Source organism: Falco cherrug, assembly GCF_023634085.1.
Source record: "Falco cherrug isolate bFalChe1 chromosome 21 unlocalized genomic scaffold, bFalChe1.pri SUPER_21_unloc_2, whole genome shotgun sequence".
Taxonomy (NCBI): Eukaryota; Metazoa; Chordata; class Aves; order Falconiformes; family Falconidae; genus Falco; species Falco cherrug.
Window position 1 is genome coordinate 19,819 of NW_026599283.1, and position 19,992 is coordinate 39,810.

Below are 19,992 nucleotides of genomic sequence, written 5' to 3' on the forward strand. Positions count from 1 at the left end.
TTGGAAGGATGCTGCACCCCTACGGCATCACCAGATAAACCTCATCCCTGCTTCAGTTGGTCCTTCATCCTTGTCCGAGCGAAACGGAGGGGGATGGAGAACCTGATCCCAACTCCAGGGTCTCCACCCCAGTCCCACCACCCCTCCAGTTGCTTTCTGGGGGCGGGTTTCACACCCTCCAGGTGCAAAAAATACTCCCAGCCCCCCAAAAGAAGGGATTTTTCCCCAGTTTTCCCCTCCAGAAAAGGTTCTTCCACCCACACAGCCCCTGCTCCGTCACCACCACGGAGATGCTCGCAGGCTGCCAACACGCAGATGATTTTATTTGGGATGTGATTCCCTTCGAATCCGCCTCCACCCTTAAAAAGACCATAAATTGGGGGGAAAATATAAGAAAATGGAACTGGGACATCCGGGAAAAAAAATTTTTTACCAGGAGGCATCACCGGGACGATGTGGGGATGCAGGGATGGACACCCCCCCTGTTGTGCAGGGCTTTGGGGGGGCTCCTCGCTCCTCAGGGGCTGTGAAGGTCTCCCACTGCCCCCCACCAATGCAGCCTGGATCCGCTCTGGGGGTCCTGGGGGGCTCCCAGGGGTCTTGGGGGCCTCCCAGGGGTTGTGGGGTCCCCTCTCAGTACAGCCTGGCTGCATTCTGGGGGTCCTGGGGGGCTTCTGGGCATCCTGGGGGGTCGCTAGGGGTCTTGGGGGGCTTCCAGGGGTTGTGGGGTCCCCCCCTCAATGCAGCCTGGCCACACTCTGGGGGTCTTGGGGGGGCTCCCAGGGGTTGTGGTGTCCCCTCTCACTGCAGCCTGGCTGCATTCTGGGGGTCCTGGGGGGCTCCTGGGCATCCGGGGGGGTCCCTAGGGGCCTTGGGGGCCTCCCAGGGGTTGTGGGGTCCCCTCTCAGTACAGCCTGGCTGCATTCTGGGGGTCCTGGGGGGCTCCTGGGCATCCTGGGGGGGTCTCTAGGGTGCGGCGACTGAAGAGACAGGACGTAGCTTGATGCAAGGAAGATGTCGATTTATCGTACACAATCTCGAGTTTACATATATATATATATATAAATTAAAAAAAAAATCTATATTTTCAGAAGCCGCGCACTTTAAACAGATGGGTTCTTTAGGCAGGCAATCCCCGATCGGTGGTGAACTACAAAGGACACTTTAAGTAAGTGTTTGAATTAACAGCAAGGTGTTACCTCCCCTTGGCCCATCCGTTCCCCATTCCCTTCTTGGTTTTGAGCCATCGAAATCCCGTTTGTTTTAAACATGCGTTCTCGTTGTAAGCATTGAAGCAAACGAGGAACACGTCGGACGAAACCCAACAATACTTTCAATGCCATCAGTGCTCCTTTGATTACGTTTTGTAACCAGCCCCCTGACCCAAGGCTTGAAAGCGGGGCCGTTAACCCGTTCTCAATCTTTATGGCCTGTACGTTTTTTATTAACTCCACGAGCTGCTTATGAGTAGAGTTGGAGTGATCAGTCACGTTCATAAAACACTTTCTTTAGCGCTGTTCACTACGGGCTGCTCTCTACTGTTCGTACCGTTTCCTTATCGTCTAGAGGCGAGATCACGTTCCTCCTTTGTTTCTGTCTCATCCCAGTTCTTCTCATACTCCCTCAAAGTTATTTACCTCTTTGCTGCAGGAGCGCAGCTGCACTTCGTCAAAGCAAGGCCAAAGCTGCACATTATCGATGTCAAAACAACCCACTGTCTCTGTTCCGTACAATTTTACAATTTCCCCTTTTTGTTTTTGAACCGCTAGTACCGGGTTTGCCATGTCCCGCAGGGCCCTTGCAAACACGACGGCAACCAAGGTAACAGCAAACAAACGATACTGCCAGTCGAGTGAATGGATGCCAAAAAGGCTGAAATTTTCTCAGATTTTGATAATAAATTGCTGCAATGGGGCGCCTAAAATCCAGGCAGCACACACCGTCACAATCCTCACAGCCATGCCCTGGAACCAACAACAAAAAGCAGTGGCAAATTTCGACTCACTTTCTTAACTGCCTACCAAACAAGGTGATTGAACTCTTCAATGTTTTCCCAAACAAGGTGATTGAACTCTTCAATGTTTTCCCAAACAAGGTGATTGAACTCTTCAATGTTTTCCCAAACAAGGTGATTTAACTCTTCAATGCTTTCCCAAACAAGGTGATTTAACTCTTCAATGCTTTCCCAAACAAGGTGATTTAACTCTTCAATGTTTTCCCAAACAAGGTGATTTAACTCTTCAATGCTTTCCCAAACAAGGTGATTTAACTCTTCAATGTTTTCCCAAACAAGGTGATTGAACTCTTCAATGCTTTCCCAAACAAGGTGATTTAACTCTTCAATGCTTTCCCAAACAAGGTGATTGAACTCTTCAATGCTTTCCCAAACAAGGTGATTTAACTCCTCAATGTTTTCCCAAACAAGGTGATTTAACTCTTCAATGCTTTCCCAAACAAGGTGATTTAACTCTTCAATGTTTTCCCAAACAAGGTGATTTAACTCTTCAATGCTTTCCCAAACAAGGTGATTGAACTCTTCAATGCTTTCCCAAACAAGGTGATTGAACTCTTCAATGCTTTCCCTTGCTGTCACTCGGATAAGAGAAGAACCGCTGCGTAGCCTCCTACTACGCTAGCGTCTACAGGAAGACAATTACTGACATTCAAAGCGCAAACAATATGGAATTCTTTTGGATTAACATTATACAGAGGTAATCGGTTATCCCAAATATCAAGGCTTTCGGGAAGGTTCTGTCGTTCCCCACAGACATTCACGTTTTTTGCAACAATGTCTGCAAGCCAGTTTCAAGGAAGGGCACGCCAGACCAGGATGGGTTCAGTCAAAAAGTTCAAAACACAGCATGCTTTCTCTGAACGTGCCTCTGGGGTCATTCCCTCTTTTTTTTTTTTTTTTTTTTTTTTTTTAAATATATATATGCAACCAGAGACACTTTACCGTAACAAAGAAGCCCCTATTTACCCCCCTGAGCCCGCACACAAACCGCAGCTGCATGCACCACCAGGCTCAGGGCAGAAACCATTCAGCAGTTACATGGCTATATATCGCTACACGCATGCAGACACCTCTTCATCACTAGATAACCACGTTTATCTTTCCTACTCTCCTTCACAGTACCCAGCTGTTCTCTCATCTCTTGTCAGGTCAAATGCTCTCATCTTCCTCTCCTATCTCTCTCTTCAGACATTCTCTGTCCTCCTCTTTTTTGCTTGTTAATTGCGACCAGGCTGTGTGTAGCTGGGTGACCATGACCTGATGTATGTTACAATCAACTAATACAGGAAAAAAAGGCACGGGAGACATAAGGCAAACATCAATAAGGTGGTTAAAGATAATTATAATAAATCCTGTAATACTTTTGAGTCACGGCCCAAAGTTTCCCAGCCGTGAGAAGAGACCAAAGGCATCCCGCCCCTGGCTCTGCTGCAGATCTTTGTTTAAGGCTTTTGAGTTTTATATACTTTTGTAAATTAATTCACAGTGGTCACTCAGATTCCCATAACACATCCTATCAAAGTCTTCACATGCATGTCCCTGTGCTAATGATAAAAATCAATAGCAACTCGGTTCTGTAGCAACATATGACGGACAGAATCAACATCTGTTAATAAGCCAGGAAAAAAAATAAATAGTATTTGTAGTATTACTTTGTTTAGCAAGCTAGCAGCCTAATTTACTAAGCGAGTGAAGAGCGCGTACTATTCTTACAGAAGAGATTAGAGAAGCAAAAATAATAAAAAAAAAAGTGTTATGTTGCATTCCAGAACTCGGCCTGAGCGTTAGAGTCGGCTGTGAGTTCTGCGTTACAATCATTTGACGCGTGTCGGGGTCGCGATTGTGAAAGTTGCCCGTTTTACAATTTTCATTGGCATTGTCACAGCCGGTTGTTTTAAAAGCAAACCCTTGAGCTTCCTCATGCTCGACTCGTTGCAAAATATTCTGAAGCCGATCGACAAAGGTAGGATTAAAGCTCGTGACTCTCTAGGACCCTGCAAGACTCATTAAGCCGGATTGCCTTAATAGCCATCTCCTTCATTTGCAAATCGCTGTCCCTGGGATACCTTGCCTGAGTGACGGAATCGGAATCGGCACAATTATTTTCTCCAGCCAACTGCTCATAGTTAAGAGCGATTCCCCGATTAAGGTTTTCAATCAAGGCCGTTACACGTGGCTCACAAAAATCAGATAACCACATCTTAGGCTGTATCGGAGTTAGTACCACACCGAGCAGTGACTTCCAATCGAGCAGTGTGAGCGCATAAAGCTCTGCCATCGCTTCAAGAAAGGGACACAGCAAATGCGTTATGAATCCCCCCTTCCCCCACGGCTTTGCTTAACTCTTTCACAGCCCCATATTGCACAGGCTGCCGCTCTCCAGGTCGATCTGTCTGACAAAATACTGAACATGCCCCAGCGACTCCCAAAACCCATCACTGAAGTGTTTCCCGCTTGCATTCCTGCCACCGATCCCTCAGCCCGCCTTTCACCCTCCCCCAAAATACAGTCAGTGCATCGAGAGAGGCGGGCGGCGGGGACGGGGGAAGGTCTAGCTCCTTTTCCGGATCTATAGGACCTGGATCAAAAGGTTTATCAGGGTCAATGGAATCATTGTCCGAGTTGTCCTGTTCCCGTGCTTGGTCCTGTGCCGTGAGGGTCGCTGCAGTCAGTGACAGGAGCTCTGGGGGGAGAGGTGTGGACAGAATCGCCACGGTGGACGGTGTGTTGAGCAGATCGCGCTGTCGGTGGGATTTACACCCTCCTCTAGTTCAGTGCTTACACTGTCGGCGGAATTTACAGCCTCCCCCTGGTTCAGCACCGTTAGTAGAATTAATCCACACTCGGCAAAGAGTAGTCAGGATTTGCCACCAAGATGGTAAGTGTATTCCCGACGCGGAGTCCCCCTCCGCGGCAGCATCATACGATTTTCTACTGACCGCTTTCATTTCTCTCAAAGTCTCTAAATTCTCAACTGCTCGCCTGTCTCAATGAGTACGGGTTTCTACAGCTTCTTAAAACTTCTTCAAATATGTGAAATCTCTAAAGTTTCTTGCCTGCTCGCCTGTCTCGTTGAGCACGGGTTTCTACAGCTTCTTAAAACTTCAAATATTTAAAATTTCTAAAGTTTCTTGCCTGCTCGCCTGTCTCGTTGAGCACGGGTTTCTACAGCTTCTTAAAACTTCTTCAAATATTTGAAATCTCTAAAGTTTTTTGGCTGCTCGCCTGTCTCGATGCACACAGGTGTTAACCTCGGGGTTCAGGTTGTCCGCCTGGTCCAGCAAGACATCTCCTCCGGAACGCAGCCCTCTTCCACGAGCTCTTTTTTATCGACCAGTTCCGTCCTTATTCTTCCAAGGCTTCGGAACACCACCACAGGGGTCTTGGGGGGCTCCCAGGGGTTGTGGGGTCCCCCCCCAGTGCAGCCTGGCCACACTCTGGGGGTCCTGGGGGGCTCCTGGACATCCTGGGGGGTCGCTAGGGGTCTTGAGGGGCTCCCAGGGGTTGTGGGGTCCCCCCCTCAATGCAGCCTGGCCACACTCTGGGGGTCCTGGGGGGTACCTAGGGGTCTTGGGGGGGCTCCCAGGGGTCTTGGGGGGGCTCCCAGGGGTCTTGGGGGGCTCCCAGGGGGTGTGGGGTCCCCTCCAATGCAGCCTGGCCACACTCTGGGGGTCCTGGGGGGCTCCTGGACATCCTGGGGGGGCTCCCAGGTGTCTTGGGGGGCTCCCAGAGGTTGTGGGGTCCCCCCCAATGCAGCCTGGCCACACTCTGGGGGTCTTGGGGGTCTCCAGGCCTCTCTCAGGGGTTGGGGGGGGGAGGGGTCCCAGTGGTCTTGGGGGGCTCTCCTGGGAGTTGTGGGGGGCCCCCCCTCAAATGCAGCCTGGCCCAACTCTGGGCTCCCACGGGTTGTGGGGGTCTCCTGGGGGCTGTGGGGGTCTTGGGGGTCTCCTGGGGGCTGTGGGGGTGTCCCAGGGGCTGTGGGTCCCCCCCAGTGCAGCTGCCCCCACTGCTGGGGCTTGACCCCGCCCCTTGTGGGGGCTTCGTGTGTGTGTCCCCCCCCGTGACCTTCACCGGGACCAGGGAACGGGGGAGCCCGAGCCCCCCCCCAGACCCCACCCCCCCCGGAGCCCCTCCCCCGCGCACCCAAACTGGGGGGGCTGATCCCCCCAAACCCACCGAGAAAATGGGGGGGGGGGGCATTTATGCCATTTTATTGAGTATATTATTAATATAAAATACCCTGACGTATTCTATATAAACATGTATTATATATTGCATATATATATGTTATATACATGTACAAATACATTACATGTATGCGTACAAATATACTACGTATACTGTTACATACATGTACAAATATACTACATATACTGTTACATACATGTACAAATATACTACATATACGCGTACAAATACACTATATATACATACATAAATATATTACACATACGCACAAATATATACAATATAAATACATACGCAAATGTACAATACAGAAACATAAATATATATTATATAGAGATATTTATAAAGTTGTATGTTACATATAATGTATAAATACATCATACGTACATATATATCTGTATATTATTTGTATCTAATATACAAATATGCTATATGGTGTGCAAATATATTAAAATATGTACCATATGTAGTACATAAATGCATATAAATATACAATACATAATATATAAAAAATGTAATACATATCATATCATGTACAATATATAATGAATGTTATATAACATATACATATAATATATAATACGTAATGTATATTATACCTACATATATAGTGCCTACTTAGATAATACATAATGTCTATCGTATCTACATATATACTATATCCACATATGATATATAATACATAATGTATCTCATATCCACATATATAGTATATACGTATAATATATCATTTATGATGTATATCTACATATATACCATATACATATAATATATGAAATATTATACATGATGTATATTATATCTATGTATATACTATATATGTACAACAGATAATACATAATGTATATTATATTTACAGATATACTACATACATATAATATATGATATATTATACATAATGTATATTATATCTACACATATACCATATACATATAATCTATGATATACTATACATATTGTATACTATACATACCCACCCCCCCAAGTCGCTGGGGTCACCCCAACTGCCTCCCCCCCCCCCCCCCCCCCACTTGCGGGGGGTGTCGCATTTGGGCTGATTTTGGTAAAAAACGGCTTAAAAATGGGCGCATCTATAGGGTGCAGCTATAGGGTCTGTCCCCCGTATGGACCCGCTGAGCTGCTGCCGAAAGCTTTCCCGCACTCATGGCATCCATAGGGGAGGCTGTGGGGCGGGGGGACATCCCCCCCCCGGCTTTTGCTTCTGGTGGATACTGGGGTCCCCCTGGGTCTGTAAAAGAAGCTGGAGGGGGCGGGGGGGGGGATGGTGTCAGGGAAAGGGGAGGGGGGTGTTACCCCCCCCCCCCCCCAAACTCACCTGTGGGGGGGTCACCCCTCGCCTCCACGTCCTGGTTTTGGGGGGCTGGGGGGGTCCCTGCTGGCTCCATCTGTTGGGGGGGGGGTGTCACATCAAACCTGCCCTGGGAGGAATTGGGGTGCAAGGTACCCCCTAAAGCTGCGCCCCCCCCCCCCCCCCAAGGGTGGGACTGGGGATTGCCCCCCCCCCCAAATCATCCTGACCCCAGATTTAGGAGTTGCTCTGGCCCCCCAAAACAGTGGGGTGGGGGGCGCTGGGTGGGATATGGGGGTTACAGGTGGGTGCCGGCGGTCTCGGGGTCCCCCACTGCAGCCCCCCACCCCCAGGATGAGTTGGGGGGGTGTCCGCATTACAGCCCCCCACCCCCAAGATGATTTGGGGGTTCCCCCCATCACAACCACCCCCACCAGGATGATTTTGGGGTCCCTCCATTGCAGCCCCCCCCCCCCCCCCCGGGGACGATCTGGGGGTCCCCCCATCACATCCCCCCCCCCCCCCCCGGGACGATCTGGGGGTCCCCCCATCGCACCCAGCCCCCGGGACGATTTGGGGTCCCTCCCCCACACCCCCCTCCCCCAACTTGGGGTGCTCGGTGTTACGGGGATAAAGACCCCCATCCCCCCCCCCCCCCCGGTACCTGCAGGTGGGGGGGGGGCGATACTGTCACCCACCCCGTGCACCCCGGTCACGCGTGGGGGGGGGGGCCGGGAAGGCGGAGCACGATCGTGGGGGGCGGGGGGCAGTAGGGGGGGGGGGGGGAGCGGGTGGGGAGTTGGGGGGGGGCGAGTGGGGAGTGGGGGGAGCGGCGGCTCAGGGAAGGAGGAGCACGATCGCGGAGGGGGCGTGGCGTGGGGTGGCGGGCGTGGCTTCGTGGGCGGGGCCTAGGGGTGGGCGTGGCCGGGTCGGCGGGTTCCGGCGAGGTGATAGACGCGTGTGTCCTGCATAGGTGCAAAGGAGTGTGAGCGCCTATAGGCGGCCATAGGGGTGGCTATAGGCACATATAGGGGCGTCTATAGGCTCACATAGGAGTAGCTATAGGGGTGTCTATATGTGTGTATGGGCGCATCTATAGGGTGCATCTATAGGGTCTCTGCCCCATACGGATGCGGTGGTGCGTCACCAGGTTGGAGCTCTGGCTGAAGCTCCTGCCGCACTGGGTGCATCTATAGGGTGCATCTATAGGGTCTGTCCCCCGTATGGATCCGCCGGTGGGTTAATGAAGCCGAGCTGCTGCCGAAAGCTTTCCCGCACTCATAGCATCCATAGGGGCGGCTGTGGGGCGGGGGAACCCCCACCCCCACCCCCGCTTTGGCTTCTGGTGGATATTGGGGTCCCCCTGGGTCTGTAAAAGAAGCTGGGGGGGGGATGTGTGTGTGTGCATGTATGGGAGTGAATGTATATACGTGTATATAGGTGACTATATATGTGTGTGCATGTATGTGTGCGTATGTATGTGTATGGTGTGAATATAGGTGTATACGTGTGCGCATGTATGTGTGCGTATGTATGTGTATGGTGTGAATATACGTGTACACGTGTATAGGTGAGTATATATGTATGTGCATATGTGTGTGTGCGTGTATGCATGTGAATGTACATATATACGTGTGTATAGGTCAGTATATATGGGTGTGCATATGTGTGTGGGGGTGTGCATGTGTATACATGCGTATGGGTGTGTGTACATGTGCATATGTGGGTGTATATTTGCATATAAAGGTCTATATACGTATATACATGTGTATATATGTGCACATACAGGTCTATATACATATGTAGATATACATGTGTGTGTATATATGCATACATATGTGTATATACAGCTGTATGTATATATATTTGCATATATGTGTGTATGTATACGTATATACACACATAATATATATCCCTGTATGCCCCTATATTCACACCCTTATGGGGTGTATAGATACATATATGTACATACATTTGTGTGTCCATACATGTATATACACACATGTGCACATATACACACCCCCAAGGGGTGTCTCTGTGTATATGCATGTGCATACATATCTATAGGTGTTTAGATGTATCTCTGTGTGTCTATACATGTGTATATGTGCCTATATGTGTCTATACACACCTATATGTGCATATAGGTGCCTGTATGTATCTATATTTGTATTATACAGGTCTGTATGTATTCATAGATGTGCCTATAGACGTCTGTATGTATCCATAATGTGTTATACGGGTCTATATGCATCCATATATGTGCCTATAGACGTCTGTATGTATCTATGCTGGTTGATACTCATCCATATAAGTGCCTATAGACGTCTGTATGTATCTATGCTCGTTGATACGCATCCATATATGTGCCTATAGACGTCTGTAGTATCTATGCTGGTCGATACGCATCCATATAAGTGCCTGTAGACGTCTGTATGTATCTATGCTGGTTGATACGCATCCATATAAGTGCCTGTAGACGTCTGTATGTATCTATGCTGGTTGATACGCATCCATATATGTGCCTATAGACGTCTGTATGTGTCTATGCTGGTCGATACGCATCCATATAAGTGCCTATAGACGTCTGTATGTATCTATGCTGGTCGATACGCATCCATATAAGTGCCTATAGACGTCTGTATGTGTCTATGCTGGCTGATATGCATCCATATAAGTGCCTATAGACGTCTGTATGTATCTATGCTGGTTGATACGCATCCATATAAGTGCCTATAGACGTCTGTATGTGTCTATGCTGGCTGATATGCATCCATGTAAGTGCCTATAGACGTCTGTATGTATCTATGCTGGTTGATATGTATCCATATAAGTGCCTACAGACGTCTGTATGTATCTATGCTGGCTGATACGCATCCATATAAGTGCCTACAGACGTCTGTATGTGTCTATGCTGGCTGATACGCATCCATATAAGTGCCTATAGACGTCTGTATGTGTCTATGCTGTTTGATACGCATCCATATAAGTGCCTATAGACGTCTGTATGTATCTATGCTGGTTGATATGTATCCATATAAGTGCCTACAGACGTCTGTATGTATCTATGCTGGCTGATACGCATCCATATAAGTGCCTACAGACGTCTGTATGTGTCTATGCTGGCTGATACGCATCCATATAAGTGCCTATAGACGTCTGTATGTGTCTATGCTGTTTGATATGCATCCATATAAGTGCCTATAGACGTCTGTATGTATCTATGCTGGTTGATACGCAACCATATAAGTGCCTATAGACGTCTGTATGTATCTATGCTGGTTGATATGCATCCATATAAGTGCCTATAGACGTCTGTATGTATCTATGCTGGTTGATATGCATCCATATAAGTGCCTACAGATGTCTGTATGTATCTATGCTGGCTGATATGCATCCATGTAAGTGCCTACAGACGTCTGTATGTGTCTATGCTGGCTGATACGCATCCATGTAAGTGCCTACAGACGTCTGTATGTGTCTATGCTGGTTGATACGCATCCATATATGTGCCTATATGTTCTAGTTGAATAGAAACCAATCAAGTCCGAAATGGATTCAGTAAATATTTATTAAGGCAGGAAAGCCAGCGCAGCGCTGGCGGCCGGGGAGCCGCCGGTTCCAGCGAGCTGAGCGGCTCTTTTTATCGTCGCCAATGTCGCTCCTGCCACCTCCCGTGACGCGGGACTATCGCGGTGACGCTTCCCTTGTCGAACAGGACGTTCCCGCGTCTGGTGCAGCGAGATAACGCTGTGGGCGTGTCTCCTCTTGTTACACAGGCCCTTCTCAAGACCCCCGCAATGGGTTGTTCCTCTTGCTTAACTGGTTTGATCAGCAAATTGCCCTGAGTTACTTGTTACCATTCCCCCCTTCTTTTAGTTATAAGTGATTCGCTGATCAAACCTAGACGATACCTCACAAGCTGCATCTAGTTCAGGATTTTTATTTGGTCGGATTTTCATCTCCAGTTCCGATTGCTTCATCACCGTTAGCTGCACTTTTCCCAACCTGCTTTTAAAAAGGTTACCAATTTATATTTAAAAATCTATCTTTAATGGCTACGTCCCAGTTTGAAGCTACGGTTCCACATCCCCAATATGCACAGTGACAGTGATTAGGGAAATTGCAATTAGTTTTCCCTGGATTTGAACTGGGGCGGAGATAAAAAGGTTTTATTGCTCTTTCTCGTCGACCGGGTGGGTCTAGTTCATAAAAGATTAAATCTTCCAATTTAACTTGGAATTTTGGAGGTCCGGCTGTCAACGTTATACCGAACTTCTATTGAATCTTCCCATCGACCTAAGGTCCCATTGAAGGGTTGATGTTCATTTTCTAAAGTCGTGGTAATTAATATCATTATCAGGATAACAGCCTTCATCTCCCCACCGTTCAGTACCTCTCTGCCTTTCCTCGTCTACCCTTTTGCAGAGAGCAACGGGATATCAATATCTTCTCGGCAGCAGCAGGTAGTCTTCAGGGGAATTTTGCCGTTACCCTGTCAATAATTTCCAAGGTCTAAAGAGTTAGTTATCTCTCAAATATATTTCCACCTGTTTGCTTGTTGTGCCCGTTTCCAGGCGAATCTTATAGTACACTGTCCTAAATCTCTATACCAGTCTGTTTCATGGACTTCCCAAAGTTCAGGTACTGACAGTTCCCATCCACAAAATAATTTACGAATTTCCACTTGATCCTCTGGTCCCCTGGTACCTATCGAATCATTGCGACATTCCATACAGTAAGGTTGTCTCTTAAATGAAACACAGGACCAATCCCTCTCACAATTTAGACATCGGCAAGCAACCCAACATGAATGTCCGGAAGTGGGGTGTTTTAAGCGGGGTATTCCCCGGAGATCTGCTGTTCCGGGTGATTCGGGTATCTCCGTCTCTGTGTTGTTTTGCGGTCAGCCAGCGATGGTGAGACAGCACAGTCCCCGTAACGTCCTTCACACCGCCCCGTGGCTCAACACTGCTGCTCCGCGGGTGGCATAGATAAGAGAAAAGATTCTGCCAACTATCCAAACGAGGTTAACAACCCTTATCTAAGCATTAAACCCATTTACCGTTATCAATAAACAATAACGGGCAATGACTAAAACCGACTAACAAGAACTATAAATCCCTAACAAACGTTTAGCTAACCATTCAAAACTCAAACATGTCATAAGCTAATTTCAAAACATTCTCATAACCAAACTACATAACAAAACAAAATAAAACATTTCTTGGCATATATAAGGTTTGTTTGTGGGGGTTAAGAATCAAGAGCCAAGAGGGGCATTTAAAGGGGTAAATTTTCATGCCCCTTTAAGGTTAGGCTGCGCATGCGTTTTCATTGTGCAGTTTTGGTCAGGGCGTTAGCCTGAATCTTGACCAGGAGGGTCACGGACCAATTTGTTTGTCTCGCCACAAACAATCCTTATCATTTTGGAAAAAAATGGGAGAAGGAGACGACACGCTCTGTACGGTTTCGCTGTTCGGCCTTTGTCTCATCGTGACTACAGTAACCCTCAGCATGTGCTTTTGTGAGCGTGCGAGAGACCGTTATATAAACCAAAGAAAACTGTTGATCACAAGTTACCATGTGACTTGTTACCCGTTTCTGTTCATCTTCGTCACCTCGTGAAGAAAAATACCAAGGGCCAGGCACGGACTATCATGGAGGGAACAGATGGAGCTACCGCCCCGACATTATTCAGGACTGTGCTGGACTCACGAGCGAAGAAGTTCGTTTTCCACGTCACGTGAGACTTTGCCGGACTGTTATTCTGTCATTCGACTTCTAGTTCGCGTTTGTTAATAAACTGTTGTTTGTTGATAAATTGTTATTTGTTGTTTACTGGTTGTCAAACGGTTCATTGAATTTACTTTGCGTCCAACACACCGTTTTCAAAATAACTCCAAAGGGTTGGGTAATACTTATATCAATAACCTACAAAAACCAAAACCTAAAACAACACTTATAGCTATACGTTTCACTTAGGTAATAAATAAAAATCAGTATTATTTAAATGAACTATAAACACTATGGTTTCTTAACACAGTCCCTTTTTTTTTTTTTTTCATGCATCACCATCATGGCTAGACTATAGGGATTTCTCGTGCGCGGTCTTTCCAGATTTTTCCAACACATTCCGTGGGGCTTTAAAAAATTGCGCATAGGCATACACGGATCATTCGTGTGATAAAAGATGGATGCTGAGTGTCCAGATGAAAGTCCCTGACCCATTTCTTATGGCGCTATGGCCAAACGACAGGTCCTTGCTTTCAGTGCAATGTTTTCTCACCATCAGACCGCCACGTCACCTGCCAGGGAGGAAGGCTCTGAGTGCGCATTTCCCCCTCTGAACATCCCGTAAGGTGAGTGGGGTTTTGTTTTTTTTTTTTTAAAAAGTGTAACCTATACGGTTCATTATAAAGGGGAATCAAAAACATTTTGTTGTTGTTGTTGTTTAGGCAGAGGGTGTGTTTTCCTACTGTTTTTCTACTGTCACACATAAAGAACTTACGGCGGAGGTGGAAAAGTATAAAAGACGTTACCACATCCTCGTCTATGCGTTCCTGGCAGTTGTTTTCTTTGCTATTCTATTTTTATTTTTACTCAGCCGACATTGTTACATGAATTGTTAATAGTCAATTGTTCCCAGGTTCTCGTTTGCTATTAAATTGTTACTGTGTTAACTATATAACCTGTATTGTCGACTGTACATTTTGGCGTACGACTCGAATTTGTTTAACGCCATCGGGTGAAACCATAGTAACAAATTGCACGTTAGTTCTAACGTTTTGAATTAATCTTGTAAAACATGGAACAGCACATGGCAAAAACAATAAGGTGGCTAATCCACATAACAAATAAAATTGACACCCACGGCCAGTCCCTGAATCCTAAAGGACTCCCACATACCAAAAAGTTGAACGGGTTTACGGATGTCGGGTAAACTGAGGACAGGTGCTTCTACCAGATCTCTTTTTATATTTTCCCAACGATTCTCATCTTCAGGGGACCATTTTACCAACCCGTTTTTAGTTAATTTTTTGTACAAGAATTTTACTTTACTGCTGTAATTTTCTATCCACTGTCGACAATACCCTAAATAATCCCAATAACCGTCTTATCTGTCCTTTATTAGTGGGCGCTGTTAGAGACAAAATTCCTTTTACTCTTTCGGGATCTAATTTCTTGTGTCCCTTTGTGAGCCAATGTCCCAAATATTTTACCTCTTCTTCAGTAAACTGTAATTTGGACTTAGAAACCTTTAATCCCTTGAGGCCTAAAAAGTTCAATGATTTGATGCTCTCATTTCTGACTCCTTCTTGAGTTTTTCCAGCCATCAATAAATCATCCACGTATTGTATTAGAATTAGTCCCTGACTTAATTCGTAAGATTCCGGTAACTGTTCCAGAGCTTGTCCAAACAAGTTCGGGGACTCTGTGAATCCCTGGGGCAAAACGGTCCGCCGTAATTGTCCTTTTCTATGGGTCTTGGGGTTCTCCCACTCGAAAGCAAAATAGTCCCTTACGTTTTTCTTCTAAGGGACAAGGCCAAAAAGCATCCTTTAGAACTCTATACCATTTATAATCTGGATTTAACTGATTAAGTATAGCGTGCGGGTTAGCCACCACAGGGAACCGGGAAATGGTTCGTTCATTTACAGCTCTCAGATCTTGTACTAAGCGATAAGACCCATCTGGGGTTTTTACAGGCAATACAGGAGTGTTGTGGGGAGACATACCGGGTTCCAAAAGCCCCTGGGCCAAAAGTCCCTCAATTCCTGGCTGCACCCCTTCTCTCCCCTCTCTAGAGATGGGATAATGTTTTATCCTAATTGGCTGGTCTGGGTCTTTTACGGAGACCGCCATCGGTTTGACATTTAATTTTCCCACCGACCCTGGGCTATACCAAGTTTCTGGATTAATTTTGGCTTCACCTTCCGCGGTTAATAAGCATAATCTTACTTTTAATTCCTCTTGATCTACTTCCAAATCGATTCCTAATTCCACCAGGAGGTCTCGTCCCAGAAGGTTATACTCAGCTTCTGGGACCGATAAAAATGTTCCCACCCCATATTTATTTGGAGCTTCTATTGTTACATTCCTTACCAGGGGCGCTTTGAAAGGTTCTCCCTTAGCACCGATTACTTGGAGTTTATCCCTTGATTCAACACATCCAGATGGTAACTTTTGGATGGTTGATCTTTCGGCGCCCGAGTCCACGAGGAACTCGAACGCTTCATGCTGAGGACCCAATTTTAATTTTATCAAGGGCTCGGTAACCTTAGGGGTCCCCAGCAAACAGAGCCCCTGACCCCCCTAATCTTCCTTAAAAATCTTCTCATCCTGCATCCTTTTCCGACAATTTCTCTGCAAATGTCCCTTCTTGCGACAATAAAAACATTCCATTTCTTGCGAACCAAATCTTCTTCTCAGGTCTACTGGACCCCTCTGGGGACTGTTTCTTCTCCTACCCAGATTTTGCCCTTCTCTTACAGCTGCCATTAGGATTCTGGCTTGTTTCTTCTGATTTTCTTCTTCCCTTCTCACATACACCTTCTGAGCTTCTCGTAATAATTCATCTAACCCCCTTTCTTGCCAGTCTTCTATTTTATTTAACTTTTTTCTTATGTCTGTCCAAGATTTATGTACAAATTGAGTTTTCAGCAGAGCTTGACCCACTTGACTATCGGGATCGAACTCAGAATATAGCTGTAAACTCCTTCTCAATCTTTCTAGCCATTTGGTGGGGGTTTCATCTTTTTTCTGTTTTTCGTTAAAGGCATTATTAATATTTTGTCCTCTAATCCCCTGAATTATCATATCCCGGAGATCTACCATATTATTTCTATGTACGGGGTCTTGGTTGTTCCAACTGGGCCTTTGCAGGGGCCATTTTTCATCTCCGGCGGGACCTTGCTGATGTCTCTGGTCCCAATGCCTCATGCCTGCCGTTCTGATCATTCTTCGTTCTTCGTATGTGAACAAGATCTGTAAAATAGCCTCCATCTCGTCCCAAGTATAAACGTTAGGCCCGAGGAACTGATCAAAACGTTCGGCTACCCCTAACGGGTCCTCTAACAAGCGTCCCATTTCTTTCTTAAATGCCCTCACGTCCCTGGAGCTGAGGGGTACAGATACAAATCCGACTCCGGGTTGTGGCCCCCCCATAGCAGTCTCCCTTAATGGATACAATAGATTTTCCTCCCTCCTTTCTCTAGTTTGACTTCTAGTCATTGTTTGATCAGGAGGGGCCTCTTCCTGGGGTTGGGGGGGTGCTGTTGGAGGAGGATCATGCTCAGGACCTTGTGGTAGCGGAGGAGGTGGAATATAGGGTGGGGGAGACGCCGGAGGTTCGTCTACATCCTGCCTTTTCTTCCTGTTGTTTTTCTTTTCTTTTAATGGGAACAAATCAGCGGTCTGGGCCGTTGCCAGGATCCATAAAAAGGCATACTCGCTCTCCTCCTTATTAAATGGTCGTTTGGTGTTAACGTATATGTTTAATTGTTGACATATCCAACCCTCAAAAGATCCATAAACTGGCCAATATAAATCTTTTCTTATTTGTTTTCCTCCCCATACTTCCATACAACAATGGACCATTTTCTCCTTGGACTTCCCCTTTCGAGAAGGGGAATTATCCCAATATCGGATCATTAGGGCTAACGGGCTTTCTTGGGGTATATCGGGGAGCCCACCCCCACCCCGTATCTCCTGCGTGGAACGAGAAGCCTTACTCTCCTTCTGGCCCATCTTCCGAGAGTGCCTTCTTTCACTCAAAATTCACTCCTTTCCCTCCGTTGGTGGCCCACGTCCTCACGGACGATGGGAACCGCGCTACAAGGAGGTCCACACTCGCTTCGCCCGGTGGACTACTAAGCCCGGTGGACGTCTCAGTCACTCGCACCCCGGGTACCCCATCCCCGACCGAACGGAACCGCAATACACTCACTCACTGCCGGGTCTTCGACCGGCTCTTCGTGCACAAAAATGACGGGGAACTGCGGTATCTCCTTCCTCTTTTTTTTTTTTTTTTTTTTTTTTGCTTTCTTCTCTCAGTTCGGAGAATCCAGGCGAGCTAAGTCAGAATCTCCTCCGGGACCATCTGAAGATGGGGCACCCTCCCAGGGTTGAATTCCGAGTCGGCTGCCCGGATCCGAGTCACGGCACCAAATCTCTTCTAGTTAAATTGAAAAAGATGGAGCCCAAATCAATTCACTAAATGTTTATGAAGGTAGGAAAGCAAAAGCGGCGCTGGGCGGCCGGGGAGTCGCAGCTCCACCGAGGGCTTGCAAATTCAGGCAAGCTAAACGGCTTTTTTTATCTTCGTGGAGGTCGGTTTCGATATCTTTGGTCCGTCCCTCGGCTTCTTCCATGATTGTGGTTTCTTGCTTAAGGTAGTTTCGATAAAACGTCGGTTACAAAACGCAATCTTTCTCCACACGGCCGTTTGGTACAAAGTTTTAAACAGAACCACAAATTGCCACAGCAGCGTAGCAGTGGGGTTTAACATTTGTCTTTAAGATAATGTAGGACACTCCTATGTCTGGCTCCTCTTACTTAACGTGTTTGATCAGCAAATTACCCCGAGTTACTCATTTCACCCCGGGGACCCATCCCCGACCGAACGGAACCGCAATACACTCACTCACCGCCGAGTCCTTCCGGCTCTTCGTGCGCAAAAATGACGGCGAACTGCAGTTTCTTTTCCTAGGATCCTTTTTTTTTTTTTTTTTCTTTTTTGCTTTCCTATCTCAGTTCGGAAAATTGACGGCGAACTGCAGTTTCTTTTCCTAGGATCCTTTTTTTTTTTTTTTCTTTTTTGCTTTCCTATCTCAGTTCGGAAAATTGACGGCGAACTGCAGTTTCTTTTCCTAGGATCCTTTTTTTTTTTTTTTTTTTTTTTCTTTCCTATCTGTTTGGAAAATCCAGGCGAGCCGTGATAAGTAACTCAGGGTAATTTGCTGATCAAACGGGGTTTGAACAAAAGGAACGATCCTGCTGCAACAGATTGGAGGAGGTTCTATCTGGCGAGCAAAAACCACGAGGTGACGAGATGTACCTTCTCAAGGCAAATGTTAAACCACAATCTCATGTTACTATGGCAACCTTGACTTTGTTTAGACCTCAGTGTAAAAATAGATTAGTTTTGTGATTTACAGCTTCAAAGCGTAACTGTCTGCTGAAACCGGCCTTGAAGCTGGGGATGAAAGGGCTGGGTCACTCGTCCGACATGGCGCGCCTGGATGTATACAAAAAAAATAAAGTATTTACTTAGTGAATTTATTTCAGACTCTAGTTATTTCAATTTCAACTATAACAGTATCTATACTTGCTGATATGCATCCATATAAGTGCCTATACTATACGCCTCTATACGTGCCAATACGTATCTATACGTGCCTATAGGCCCCATGTCGGCCCCCATCAGCCTCAGCACCCCACCCCCCCCCCGAACCGTCCCGAACTCCCAGGGGGACAGACAGCGCTTTACTAACGGGTTCGAGTCGCTTTAACGGGGGCAGCCGCCATCTTGAGGCGCGCCGGCGGCGGCGCCGTAAAACAAGATGGCGGCGCCCAGCGAGCCCGCCCCGCCGCCGCCATTTGCCCACCCCGCCTGGAGGCGGAGCGGGGCCAGGCGGAGAGCGGCGGATTGTTCCTCACAGTCACTCAACTCCGCGCCTCGTTGGAAGCCGCCGGGACCGGGCGGGTTGTGGAGGGAGCGGGCGGCCGCGCGGCTCTGGGAGCCGCCATGTTGTACGGCGGGAGGAGGCGGGGCGAGGCGCCGGAAGCCGCTTCCGGTTCCGGTGGCGGGTGCGGCGCGCGCCGCGGGGGGGCGGACGTGGAGCCGCTGTGGCGGAGCGGGAGGTAAACACAGGCCGCGGCCCCGCCTTGGGGGGGGGTGGGGGGTGTTAATGGGGGGGGGGTGGGGGGGCCAGGAGGGTTGGGGGGGGCTTAGGGGGTGTTGGGGGGGGGTGTTGGAGTGGGAGGGGCCATGAGGGAGGGGGACGGGGGTGGGGGACACTGAGGGGATATGGGGGACGGTGCGTTCGGGGGGGCGTTAGAGGGATGGGGGGGGCATTGGGGGGATACAGGGGTCGCTGGAGGGGTGGGGGGGCATTGGGGGGATACAGGGGTCACTGGAGGGGTGGGGGGCATTGGGGGGGCTACAGGGGTCATTGGAGGGATGTGGGGGGGCTACAGGGGTCACTGGAGGATGGGGGGGCATTGGGGGGGCTACAGGGGTCACTGGAGGGATGTGGGGGGGCTACAGGGGTCACTGGAGGGGTGGGGGGCATTGGGGGGGCTACAGGGGTCACTGGAGGGATGTGGGGGGGCTACGGGGGTCACTGGAGGGGTGGGGGGGTATTGGGGGGATACAGGGGTCACTGGAGGGGTGGGGGGGCATTGGGGGGGCTACAGGGGTCACTGGAGGGGTGGGGGGCATTGGGGGGGCTACAGGGGTCACTGGAGGGATGTGGGG

The 19,992-nt window shown here is 48.0% G+C and overlaps 1 long non-coding RNA gene across 2 annotated transcripts; it reads right to left on the minus strand.

Annotated features, from left to right (window-relative positions):
• Positions 1-11,034: 11,034 nt before the first annotated feature.
• Positions 11,035-19,202, minus strand: LOC114014221 (uncharacterized). 2 transcript variants are annotated; one of them, XR_008730414.1, is made up of 3 exons: positions 19,007-19,202; positions 17,461-18,750; positions 11,035-13,317 (listed from the first exon to the last, which is right to left on the minus strand). It is a non-coding gene; the product is annotated as an uncharacterized LOC114014221 (long non-coding RNA). The 2 variants fall into 2 exon arrangements; XR_008730413.1 differs by having other exon boundaries at positions 11,035-12,485; positions 19,007-19,197.
• Between the last annotated feature and the right edge of the window lie 790 nt (positions 19,203-19,992).